The sequence below is a fragment of the Salvelinus fontinalis genome, chromosome 31 (assembly GCF_029448725.1).
Source record: "Salvelinus fontinalis isolate EN_2023a chromosome 31, ASM2944872v1, whole genome shotgun sequence".
NCBI classification, from domain to species: Eukaryota; Metazoa; Chordata; class Actinopteri; order Salmoniformes; family Salmonidae; genus Salvelinus; species Salvelinus fontinalis.
In genome coordinates this window covers 21,129,869-21,142,699 of record NC_074695.1, presented here as the reverse complement: position 1 = coordinate 21,142,699, position 12,831 = coordinate 21,129,869, and positions in this window count along the sequence as shown.

Here is a 12,831-nt window from a genome sequence, read left to right as displayed (position 1 = left end):
CTACTTCTAAAAATTCACCTTTCCAGAAACAAGTCTCTCACTGTTGCCGCTTGCTATAGACCACCCTCTGCCCCCAGCTGTGCCCTGAACACCATATGTGAGTTGATTGCCCCCCATCTATCTTCTGAGCTCGTGCTACTAGGTGACCTAAACTGGGACATGCTTAACACCCTGGCCATCCTACAATTTAAGCTTGATGCCCTCAATCTCACACAAAGGATCAATGAACCTACCAGGGACAACGCCAATTCCGTAAACACGGGCACCCTCATAAATATCATCCTAACTAACTCGCCCTCCAAATACACCTCTGCTGTTTTCAATCAAGATCACAGCGATCACTGCCTCATTGCCTGCATCCGTAATGGGTCTGCGATCAAACGACCACCCCTCATCACTGTCAAACGCTCCCTAAAACACTTCTGCGAGCAGGCCTTTCTAATCGACCTGGCCGGGGTATCCTGGAATGACATTGACCTCATCCCGTCAGTAGAGGATGCCTGGTTATTCTTTAAAAGTGCCTTCCTCACCATCTTAAATAAGCATGCCCCATTCAAAAAATGTAGAACTAGGAATAGATATAGTCCTTGGTTCACTCCAGACCTGTCTGCCCTTGACCAGCACAAAAACATCCTGTGGCGTTCTGCATTAGCATCGAATAGCCCCCGTGATATACAAATTTTAAGGGAAGTGAGGAAAAAATATACACATGCAGTTAGGAAGCTAAGGCTAGCTTTTTCAAACAGAAATTTGCATCCTGTAGTACAAACTCAAAAAAGCTCTGGGACACTGTAAAGTCCATGGAGAATAAGAGCACCTCCTCCCAGCTGCCCACTGCTCTGAGGCTAGGAAATACTGTTACCACCAATAAATCCACTATAATTGAGAATTTCAATAAGCATTTCTCTACAGCTGGCCCTGCTTTCCACCTGGCTACCCCTACCCCGGTCAACTGCCCGGCACCCTCCACAGCAACCCGCCCAAGCCTCCACCATTTCTCCTTCACCCAAATCCAGATAGCTGATGTTCTGAAAGAGCTGCATAATCTGGACCCCTACAAATCAGCCGGGCTAGACAATCTGGACCCTCTCTTTCTAAAATGATCTGCCTAAATTGTTGTAACCCCTATTACTAGCCTGTTCAACCTCTCTTTCGTATCGTCTGAGATTCCCAAAGATTGGAAAGCTGCCGTGGTCTCCCCCTCTTCAAAGGGGGTGACACTCTAGACCCAAACTGCTACAGACCTATATCTATCCTACCCTGTCTTTCTAAGGTCTTCGAAAGCCAAGTTAACAAACAGATTACCGACCATTTCGAATCCCACTGTACTTTCTCCGCTATGCAATTTGGTTTCAGAGCTGGTCATGGGTGCACCTCAGCCACGCTCAAGGTCCTAAATGATATCATAACCGCCATCGATAAGAGACATTACTGTGCAGCCGTATTCATCGACCTGGCCAAGGCTTTCGACTCTGTCAATCATCACATTCATATTGACAGACTCGACTGCCTTGGTTTCTCAAATGATTGCCTCGCCTGGTTTACCAACTACTTCTCTGATAGAGTTCAGTGTGTCAAGTCGGAGGGCCTGTTGTCCGGACCTCTGGCAGTCTCTATGGGGGTGCCACAGGGTTAAATTCTCGGGCCGACTCTCTTCTCTGTATACATCAATGATGTCGCTCTTGCTGCTGGTGATTCTCTGATCCATCTCTACGCAGACGACACCATTCTGTATACTTCTGACCCCTCTTTGGACACTGTGTTAACTAACCTCCAGACGAGCTTCAATACCATACAACTCTCCTTCCGTGGCCTCCAACTGCTCTTAAATGCAAGTAAAACTAAATGCATGCTATTCAATCGATCACTACCTGCACCTGCCAGCCCTTCCAGCATCACTACTCTGGACGGCTCTGACTTAAAACACGTGGACAACTACAAACACCTAGGTGTCTGGTTAGACTGTAAACTCTCCTTCCAGACTCACATTAAGCATCTCCAATCCAAAATTAAATCTAGAATTGCTTCCTATATCGCAACAAAGCATTCTTCACTCATGCTGCCAAACATATCCTTGTAAAACTGACCATCCTACCGATCCTCGACTTCGGCGATGTCATCTATAAAATAGCCTCCAACACTCTACTCAACAAATTGGATGCAGTCTATCACAGTGCCATCAGTTTTGTCACCAAAGCCCCATATACTACCCACCACTGCGACCTGTACGCTCTCGTTGGTTGGCCCTCGCTTCATACTCGTCGCCAAACCCACTGGCTACAGGTTATCTATAAGTCTCTGCTCGGTAAAGCCCCGCCTTATCTCAGCTCACTGGTCACCATAGCAGCACCCACTCATAGCACTCGCTCCAGCAGGTATATCTCACTGGTCACCCCCAAAGCCAATTCCTCCTCTGGTCGCCTTTCCTTCCAGTTCTCTGCTGCCAATGATTGGAACGAACTGCAAAAATCACTGAAGCTGGAGACTCATATCTCCCTCCCTAGCTTTAAGCACCAGCTGTCAGAGCAGCTCACAGATCACTGCACCTGTACATAGACCATCTGTAAACAGACCATCTTTCTACCTCATCCCCATACTGTATTTATTTATTTATCTTGCTCCTTTGCACCCCAGTATCTCTACTTGCACATTCATCTTCTGCACATCTACCATTCCGGTGTTTAATTGCCATGTTGTAATTACTTCGCCACCATGGCCTATAATTTGCCTTAACTCCCGTATCTTACCTCATTTCCACTCACTGTATAAAGACTTTTTGTTTTCTTTTTTCTACTGTATTATCGACTGTATGTTTTGTTTATTCCATGTGTAACTTTGTGTTGTTGTATGTGTCGAATTGCTACCTGGTTAAATAAATGTGAAATAAAATAAAATAAAAAATAAAAAATGTAAGCCTTGAGACAATTGAGACATGGACTGTGTGTGCCATTCAGTGGGTGAAGGAGCAAGGCAAAATGTTTAAGTGCCTTTGAACGGGGTGTGGTAGTAGGTGCCAGGCGCACAGGTTTGTGTCAAGAACTGCTGGGTTCAGCGCTGCTGGGTTCTTCATGCTCAACAGTTTCCTGTCTGTATCATGAATGGTCCTCCACCCAAAGGACATCCAGCCATTATGAGCATGGCCTTATTTCTATTACAGCACATGACTGTCATACATATTCCATTCACCTAGCTCGATGCAACATCGATAGGTTTAGCCTACTACATGATACTCTAATTTTCCCTATACCCATCATGATGTTGCTACAACCTAGACTATGAATGAAAGATTACAGTGTAGGTGCACAGGTTGAGAGAAAAATTATCGTAGTCAAGGTGACAAACAGTGTCAAACAGTTACACAGTGATACAATACCACCTTCTATACTCTTGCCTGCATCTAGCTGATCTACAGTAGGGTGTAATCATTTGTCCAACAGTTGCAAACATGAGTTTCTATTGAACAAATTAATTTGCTTTCGTTGAAGAAACATCTTTCAACAGAATAGGCATAATGAATACACCTCTGATCACACGCAAACACAGTTCACTTTCATAGCAGCCACATACAAACAGCATAATAATTTTACTTGTTCTAGAATTCATTCTCGCATCTACGCGCTCTCTTCCTCTCACCTTTTCCATTATCTTGTGGACTTCAGTGCACAACACATCAGCTGTCTGTGACTAGGCATAATAACCTTTCCAAGCCAAACATTCATATTGTAACGCTAACCGCTACACACAGCCTACGTCGTTGTCACCATATTAGCTAACGGCATAGCTATTCGACATAGCTACTAGAACTAATGGGTTAGTAAACCCGCTACAGTCGTGCAGTACAGTGTACAGTCTGCAAGCAGTTTAGCAGTTACACTGACGGGCCCCAGTGGCAATATATTTATAAAACCAAAAGCTTAGCATCTCTCTCTGTTTGAGCCAGGTGTCTCTTGCTTCTTTTAATTAAATACATTTGTTAAAAACTGTTCAACTATTGTCTTTCTCTTTGAGTCAACTACTCACCACATTTTATACACTGAAGCTAGCTAGCTGTAGCTTATGATTTCAGTACTAGATTCATTCTCTGATCCTTTGATTGGGTGGACAACATGTGAGTTCATGTTGCAAGAGTTCTGATTGGTTGGAGGACGTCCTCCGAAAGTTGTCATAATACTGTGTAAGTCTATGGACAGGGGTGAGAACCATGAGCTTTCTAGGTTTTGTAATGAAGTCAATGTACAAACATATAGGATATTTTTATCTAAAAAGGATAACTTTTTTAATGTTTCACTATTTTTATTATTATGAAATTCACTGAGGAGGATTGTCCTCCTCTTCCTCCTCTGAGGAGTCTCCACTGAGTAACATACTCTAGATCCAGCCCAATGAGAATGGGTTGGCAATTACAGAAACTTGGGAGATGCGAGACATGTAATGTTATTGGTAATGGTGCATTCATATTTTGAGGCTCTAAATGTAATAAAAATAATTGCAGGCATTGTCTATCTCTACAAGGAATGAGTTAATTAATGTCATCATATTTTTTTATTAGGGGTTTTCATCATGAGCAATCCCCAGTGAGGCTGCTGAGTATTAAGCATACTAATGGGGAAGTATCTCGTGCTAAGAACAATAAAAAAAATCAATCCCAGCTCTGTTTCATTTCTTTGTTGTCTTGTTGATAGCTTTTATATGAATGCTTTGGGAGGAAGGCAGGGAGAATTGCTATCTGACTTATTTGTTCTTAGCTCTGACAGACCATCATCAAATGCCTTAAAGGTAGACTCAGCGATATGACGTAGACGGAGAAAGTAAACAGCATAGTGGGTCAATTTCCGCAACAACTAAGAGTGTTGAAGCAGAAGGCTCAACATCACCACTGTTTTGGTGACCTGGCTACCAAGCTATGAACTGTGTGAAGCGAACCCGTGCACATGCGCAGATACTGTGTGAGAGCGAAGTGTTGCATATCGCTCATCGTAATATCTCTGGTGCTGCTTGTGGCAACATCATTTACCTGAATCTACCTTTAAGTGCCCTTTGAACAGACACATACTCTCCTTGGTTACTTACCTCTAAGTGCTGACTTTCCCTCAGCTCAAGAGTCATCAGTGCTGAGGTGTAGGCCCAGCAGGTGTCTGAGGTGTAGGCCCAGCAGGTGTCTGAGGTATAGGCCCAGCGGGTGTCTGAGGTGTAGGCCCAGCAGGTGTCTGAGGTATAGGCCCAGCAGGTGTCTGAGGTATAGGCCCAGCGGGTGTCTGAGGTGTAGGCCCAGCAGGTGTCTGAGGTGTAGGCCCAGCAGGTGTCTGAGGTGTAGGCCCCAGAGAGAAGTTAAGTTACATTTTAGGAGTTATACAACTGCACAGTGGTCAACATGGAATATTTAAAATAATCTTGCTTTAAGGCAGTCAAAAAACAGAAATTAAGAGTCAGGAGAAGTTGGAAACATAGGACAATAAACAGCAGATTCTTGACTGCCGCTGTGAGGTCAGAACGCTCGGATCAACCCTACTCCTCAGCCAGAACGTCCAGTGTGCGCTCTGAATGCTCCGAGAGCGAAAGCTCTGAATTCAATTTTTCTTTTTTAAATTTAACCTTTATTTAACCAGGAAAATCCCATTGAGACCCAGAGTCTCTTTTTCAAGGGAGACCTGGCCAAGAAGGCAGCAACAATCAATACATTACAGAATTAAAACATACAACAATACAATACAACAACATGATCCAGCCTAAAAAAAGCATTTACACTCCTCCGTAACAAAGTCTCCCATCAATATTTTAAATTCATTCAGTGGCACAAACATATCTAGATAAAGCATGGATTGTAGATTATTCCATGCGTCTGCTGCACAAGAAGAAAAGGCAGTCTTGCCTAATACTGTGAATGTCCTGGGGACTTTAAGTAGCAACCACCTAGCAGACCGGGTATGGTAACTGCTGGTGGTGAAGGAGACCAGACTACAGAGGTAAAGAGGGAGTTTACCCAAAAGGGCTTTGTAGATAAACACATACAAATGTATCTTTCTGTGCATATAAAGTGAGGTCCAACCTACCTTTTTGGTACAATGTGCAATGGTGGGTGAGTGACTTGGCATTTGTAATAAAGCGCAAGGATGCATGAGTCCAGTCTCTATATGATGCCACTCACCCACCATTGCACATACCTAGGTATTTGTAGGATGACACTTTTTCAATGGATAAACCACCATATTTGACAATGCTAACGTTCTCTGGTCAGAGTTGTAGCTCTGGTAAAGGTCATGAATTCATTTTTTTGTACATTCAAGACCAGTTTGACCATAAAGGGAGGCCTGCAGTGACTGAAAAGCAGTCTGGAGCTCTTCCAACAGCATTAACTAAAGAATGAGCACATTAATATATAACGGTATCATCTGCATATAGATGTAACTTTGCTGGTTGCATCCCATTTCCCAAATCATTAATAAAAATTGAGAACAACACAGGATTTAAAATGGAACCCTGGGGCACACCTCTATTAAACTTCCGCCGGCGCCGACAGAGATGGCCGCCTCGCTTCGCGTTCCTAGGAAACTATGCAGTATTACGTTTTATTTCTTACATTGGTACCCCAGGTAATCTTAGGTTTTATTACATACAGTCAGGAGGAACTACTGGATATAAGAGCAACGTCAACTCACCATCATTACGACCAGGAATACGACTTTCCCGAAGCGGATCCTCTGTTTTGCCTTCCACTCAGGACAATGGATCGGATCCCAGCCGGTGAACCAAAACAACAACGTCGTAAAAGGGGCAGACGAAGCGGTCTTCTGGTCAGGGTCCGGAGACGGGCACATCGCGCACCGCTCCCGAGCATACTACTCGCCAATGTCCAGTCTCTTGACAACAAGGTTGATGAAATCCGAGCAAGGGTAGCATTCCAGAGAGACATAAGAGACTGTAACGTTCTTTGCTTCACGGACACATGGCTCACTCGAGAGACGCTATCGGAGTCGATACAGCCACCTGGTTTCTTCACGCATCGCGCCGACCGAACTTTCTGGTAAGAAGAGGGGCGGGGGGGGTATGCCTTATGATTAACGAGACGTGGTGTGATCATAACAACATACAGGAACTCAAGTCCTTCTGTTCACCTGAATTCCTCACAATCAAATGTCGACCGCATTATCTACCAAGAGAATTCTCTTCGATTATAATCACAGCCGCATATCGCATATAGCCCCCAATCGATGGCCCTGAACAAACTTTATTTGACTCTATGTAAACTGGAAACCACATATCCTGAGGCTGCATTCAGTGTAGCTGGGGATTTTAACAAGGCTAATCTGAAAACAAGACTCCCTAAATTATATCAGCATATCGATTGTGCTACCAAGGCTGGTAAAACCCTAGATCATTGTTATTCTAACTACCGCAACGCATATAAGGCCCTCCCTCACCCTCCTTTCGGAAAAGCTGACCACGACTCCATTTTGTTGCTCCCTGCCTATAGACAGAGACTAAAACAAGAAGCTCCCGCGCTCAGGTTTGTTCAACATTGATGAATACGCTGATTCGGTGAGCGAGTTTATCAGCGATGTCGTACCCACAGCAACTATTAACTTCTTGTCAATAGGGGGAGCTGTTAGCACTATGTTTTCTTGACGTTCCCAAATTAAACTGCCTCGTACTCAATTCTTGCTCGTACAATATGCATATTATTATTACTATTGGATAGAAAACACTCTCTAGTTTCTAAAACCGTTTGAATTATGTCTGTGCGTGAAACAGAACTGGACTTAGAGCAATTTCCCTATGTGGAGTTGAGAATGCAGAATTTTCCATCCTGTTCTCAGACCTGTGTATAACTCTGCCTGTCTTCTATTGGTTGAGATGCACTGCATACGCCTTCCCCTGGGTGTCAGCGAATAGAGGGCCTTGAAATGGAGTCTCCAGGCAGATCCGAAAGTCTATAAATTGATTGGAATCGATGTGTCCCCTCTTTTGATTCTTCGCTCTGACGCAGGGAGGACCTTGGCATGTCGTTTTAGAAGCTCCTGTTTTAGCTCCTAGATATATCCGGTTCTGTTCTTATTCGATATAGGCTTTAAAGACATCATAATCTTGTTATTTTAAACCGAGTTATATCAGTTTATGTCAGTATATTGCGATTTTTGGGTATTTCATTTTCTGGCGTTGTAGGAAGTTGGGTATCTCTCTCTTGCATGCTATTGTTTACTGCTAATTGCAACGTGGAAGATGACTTTCTCCAACCCAGCAACGATTCTTTTGGACAAAGGACACCTATCCCAAGATTCTGATGAGAGGTCATCAAAAAGTAAGAACTATTTATGCTGATAATTCATTGTTCTGTTGAAAAAAGTCAAATGCATAAGACGCCATTACTTGCAGTGTAGCCTTGCTTTATCGCACGCTGTATTGCGCAGTAACGTTAATTTTAAAAATGTAATTCAGCGATTGCATTAAGAACTAATTTGTCTTTCAATTGCTGTCCAACCTGTATTTTTTTGTCAAGTTTATGAATAGTTTTCGATAAGAATAGGTGCCTTTCCAAGATGGCGCCGTACAGATTGCTTGAGGATTTGGACACTATTCTCATTGTATAAGCACGATTTGTGCCGCTAAATATGCACATTTTCGAACAAACTCTATATGCATTGTGTAATATGATATTACAGGACTGTCATCTGAAGAATTCTGAGAAGGTTAGTGAAAAAATTAATATATTTTGGTGGTTTATACGTTATCGCTATTTTTGCCTTGAATCAATGCTGGTGTGATGTTTGCTATTGTGGTAAGCTAATATAACGCTATATTGTTTTTTCGCTGTAAAACACTTAGAAAATCTGAAATATTGGCTGGATTCACACGATCTGTGTCTTTCATCTGCTGTACGCTGTGTATTTTTAAGAAATGTTTTATGATGAGTAATTAGCTAATACACGATGGTCTCTGTAGTTATTCTAGTCGCTTTGGTGAGAGTTGTGATGGTGGCTGCAATGGTAAACTCTGATTTATACCTGAAATATGCACATTTTTCTAACAAAACATATGCTATACAATAAATATGTTATCAGACAGTCATCTGATGAGGTTGTTTCTTGGTTAGTGGCTATTTATATCTTTATTTGGTCGAATTTGTGATAGCTACTGATGGAGTAAAAAAAATGGTAAAGAAGTGGTGTCTTTTGCTAACGTGGTTAGCTAATAGATTTACATATTGTGTCTTCCCTGTAAAATATTTTAAAAATCAGAAATGATGGCTTGATTCACAAGATGTGTATCTTTCATCTGGTGTCTTGGACTTGTGATTTAATGATATTTAGATGCTACTATTTACTTGTGACGCTATGCTAGCCTATGCTAGTCAGCTTTCTTACTGGTGGGGGTGCTCCCGGACCCGGGTTTCTGAGGAAGTAGAGGTTAAAACATTACCAAACCAGAAACCGTGGATTGATGGCAGCATTCGCGCGAAACTGAAAGCGCGAACCACTGCTTTTAACCAGGGCAAGGTGACCGGAAACATGACTGAATACAAACATTGTAGCTATTCCCTCCGCAAGGCAATCAAACAAGCTAAGCGTCAGTATAGAGATAAAGTAGAGTCGCAATTCAACGGCTCAGACACAAGAGGTATGTGGCAGGGTCTACAGTCAATCACGGATTACAAAAAGAAAACCTGCCCCATCGCGGACCAGGATGTCTTGCTCCCAGACAGACTAAACAACTTCTTTGCTCGCTTTGAGGACAATACAGTGCCACGGCCCGCTACCAAAACCTGCAGACTCTCCTTCACTGCAGCCGACGTGAGTAAAACATTTAAACGCGTTAACCCTCACAAGGCTGCAGGCCCAGACGGCATCCCCAGCCACGTCCTCAGAGCATGCGCAGACCAGCTGGCTGGTGTGTTTACGGACATATTCAATCAATCCTTATCCCAGTCTGCTGTTCCCACATGCTTCAAGAGGGCCACCATTGTTCCTGTTCCCAAGAAAGCTAAGGTAACTGAGCTAAACCACTACCGCCCGTAGCACTCACTTCCGTCATCATGAAGTGCTTTGAGAGACTAGTCAAGTACCATATCACCTCCACCCTACCTGACACCCTAGACCCACTCCAATTTGCTTACCGCCCCAATAGGTCCACAGACGACGCAATCGCAACCACACTGCACACTGCCCTAACCCATCTGGACAAGAGGAATAACTATGTGAGAATGCTGTTCATCGACTACAGCTCAGCATTTAACACCATAGTACCCTCCAAACTCATCATCAAGCTCGAGACCCTGGGTCTCGACCCCGCCCTGTGCAACTGGGTCCTGGACTTCCTGACGGGCCGCCCCCAGGTGGTGAGGGTAGGTGACAACATCTCCACCTCGCTGATCCTCAACACTGGGGCCCCACAAGGGTGCGTTCTGAGCCCTCTCCTGTACTCCCTGTTCACCCACGACTGCGTGGCCATGCACGCCAACTCAATTATCAAGTTTGCAGACGACACTACAGTGGTAGGCTTGATTACCAATAATGACGAGACGGCCTACAGGGAGGAGGTGAGGGCCCTCGGAGTGTGGTGTCAGGAAAATAACCTCACACTCAACGTCAACAAAACAAAGGAGATGATCGTAGACTTCAGGAAACAGCAGAGGGAGCACCCCCCTATCCACATCGACAGGACAGTAGTGGAGAGGGTAGTAAGTTTTAAGTTCCTCGGCGTACACATCACGGAAAAACTGAATTGGTCCACCCACACAGACAGCGTGGTGAAGAAGGCGCAGCTTCAGGAGGCTGAAGAAATTCGGCTTGTCACCAAAAGCACTCACAAACTTTTACAGATGCACAATCGAGAGCATCCTGTCGGGCTGTATCACCACCTGGTATGGCAACTGCTCCGCCAACAACCGCAAGGCTCTCCAGAGGGTAGTGAGGTCTGCACAACGCATCACCGGGGGAAAACTACCTGCCCTCCAGGACACCTATACCACCCGATGTCACAGGAAGGCCATAAAGATCATCAAGGACAACAATCACCCGAGCCACTGCCTGTTCACCCCGCTGTCATCCAGAAGGCGAGGTCAGTACAGGTGCACCAAAGCAGGGACCGAGAGACTGAAAAACAGCTTCTATCTCAAGGCCATCAGACTGTTAAACAGCCACCACTAACATTGAGTGGCTGCTCCACAGGCTTCAATTCTCGGGCCGACTCTTTTCTCTGTATACATCAATGATGTCGCTCTTGCTGCTGGTGATTCTGTGATCCAGCTCTATGCAGACGACACCATTCTGTATACTTCTATGCCTTCTTTGGACACTGTGTTAACTAACCTCCAGACAAGCGTCAATGCCATACAACTCTCCTTCCGTCGCTTCCAACTGCTCTGCAAGCAAAACTAAATGCATGTAACGCTCGCCGGAAGGATGAGACCAAGGTGCGGCGTAGTACGTGTTCATGCTTCTTTATTTAGAACCGATCACCAAACAAAACAACAAAAGAAGGCTTAATGTCTTGAAGGCTACATAGAGCTAACCAAAAAACAACATCCCACAACCTAAGCTGGCAAAACACCTGTCCCTGATTGAGAACCATACCCGGCCAAAACATTGAAACACAAATCATAGAAATAAAGAACATAGAATGCCCACCCAAATCACACCCTGACCAAACCAAATAGAGACATAAAAAAAGCTCACTTCGATCAGGGCGTGATAATGCATGCTCTTCAACCAATCGCTGCCCGCACCTGCCCGCCCGTCCGTCTAGCATCACTACTCTGGACGGTTCTGACTTAGAATATGTTGTCAACTACTAATACCTAGGTGTCTGGTTACATTGGGGGGGCGGCAGGGTAGCCTAGTGGTTAGAGCGTTGGACTAGTAACCGAAAGGTTGCAAGTTCAAATCCCCGAGCTGACAAGGTACAAACCTGTCGTTCTGCCCCTGAACAGGCAGTTAACCCACTGTTCCTAGGCCGTCATTGAAAATAAGAATTTGTTCTTAACTGACTTGCCTAGTTAAATAAAGGTAAAATAAAAATTAAAAATTAAAAAAAAAATTGTAAACTCTCCTTCCAGACTCACATGAAGCATCTCCAATCCAAAATGAAATCTAGAATTGGCTTCCTATTTCGCAACAAAGCCTCCTTCACTCATGCTGCCAAACATACCCTTGTAAAACGGACTATCCTACCGATCCTTGACTTCGGCGATGTCATTTACAAAATAGCCTCCAACACTCTACTCAGCAAATTGGATGTAGTCTATCACAATGCCATCCGTTTTATCTCCAAAGCCACATATACTACCCACCACTGCGACCTGTATGCGCTTGTTGGCTGGCCCTCGCTACATATTTGTCGCCAAACCCACTGGCTCCAGGTCATCTATAAGTCTTTGCTAGGTAAAGCCCCGTCATATCTCAGCTCACTGGTCACCATAGCAACACCCACCCGTAGCACGCGCTCCAGCAGGTATATTTCACTGGTCATCCCCAAAGCCAACACCTGCTTTGGCCGCCTTTCCTTCCAGTTCTCTGCAGCCAATGACTAGAACAAATTGCAAAAATCACTGAAGCTGAGACTTATATCTCCTTCTCTAACTTTAAGCACCAGCTGTCAGGGCAGCTTACCGATCACTGTACCTGTACACAGTCAATCTGTAAATAGCACACCCAACTACCTCTTCCCCATATTGTTATTTATTTATTTTTTGCACTTTTGCACCCCAGTATCTCTACTTGCACATCTATCACTCCAGTGTTAATGCTAAATTGTAATTATTTCGCCCCTATGGCCTATGTATTGCCTTACCTCCCTAATCTTACTACATTTGCACACACTGTACATAGACTTTTCTAT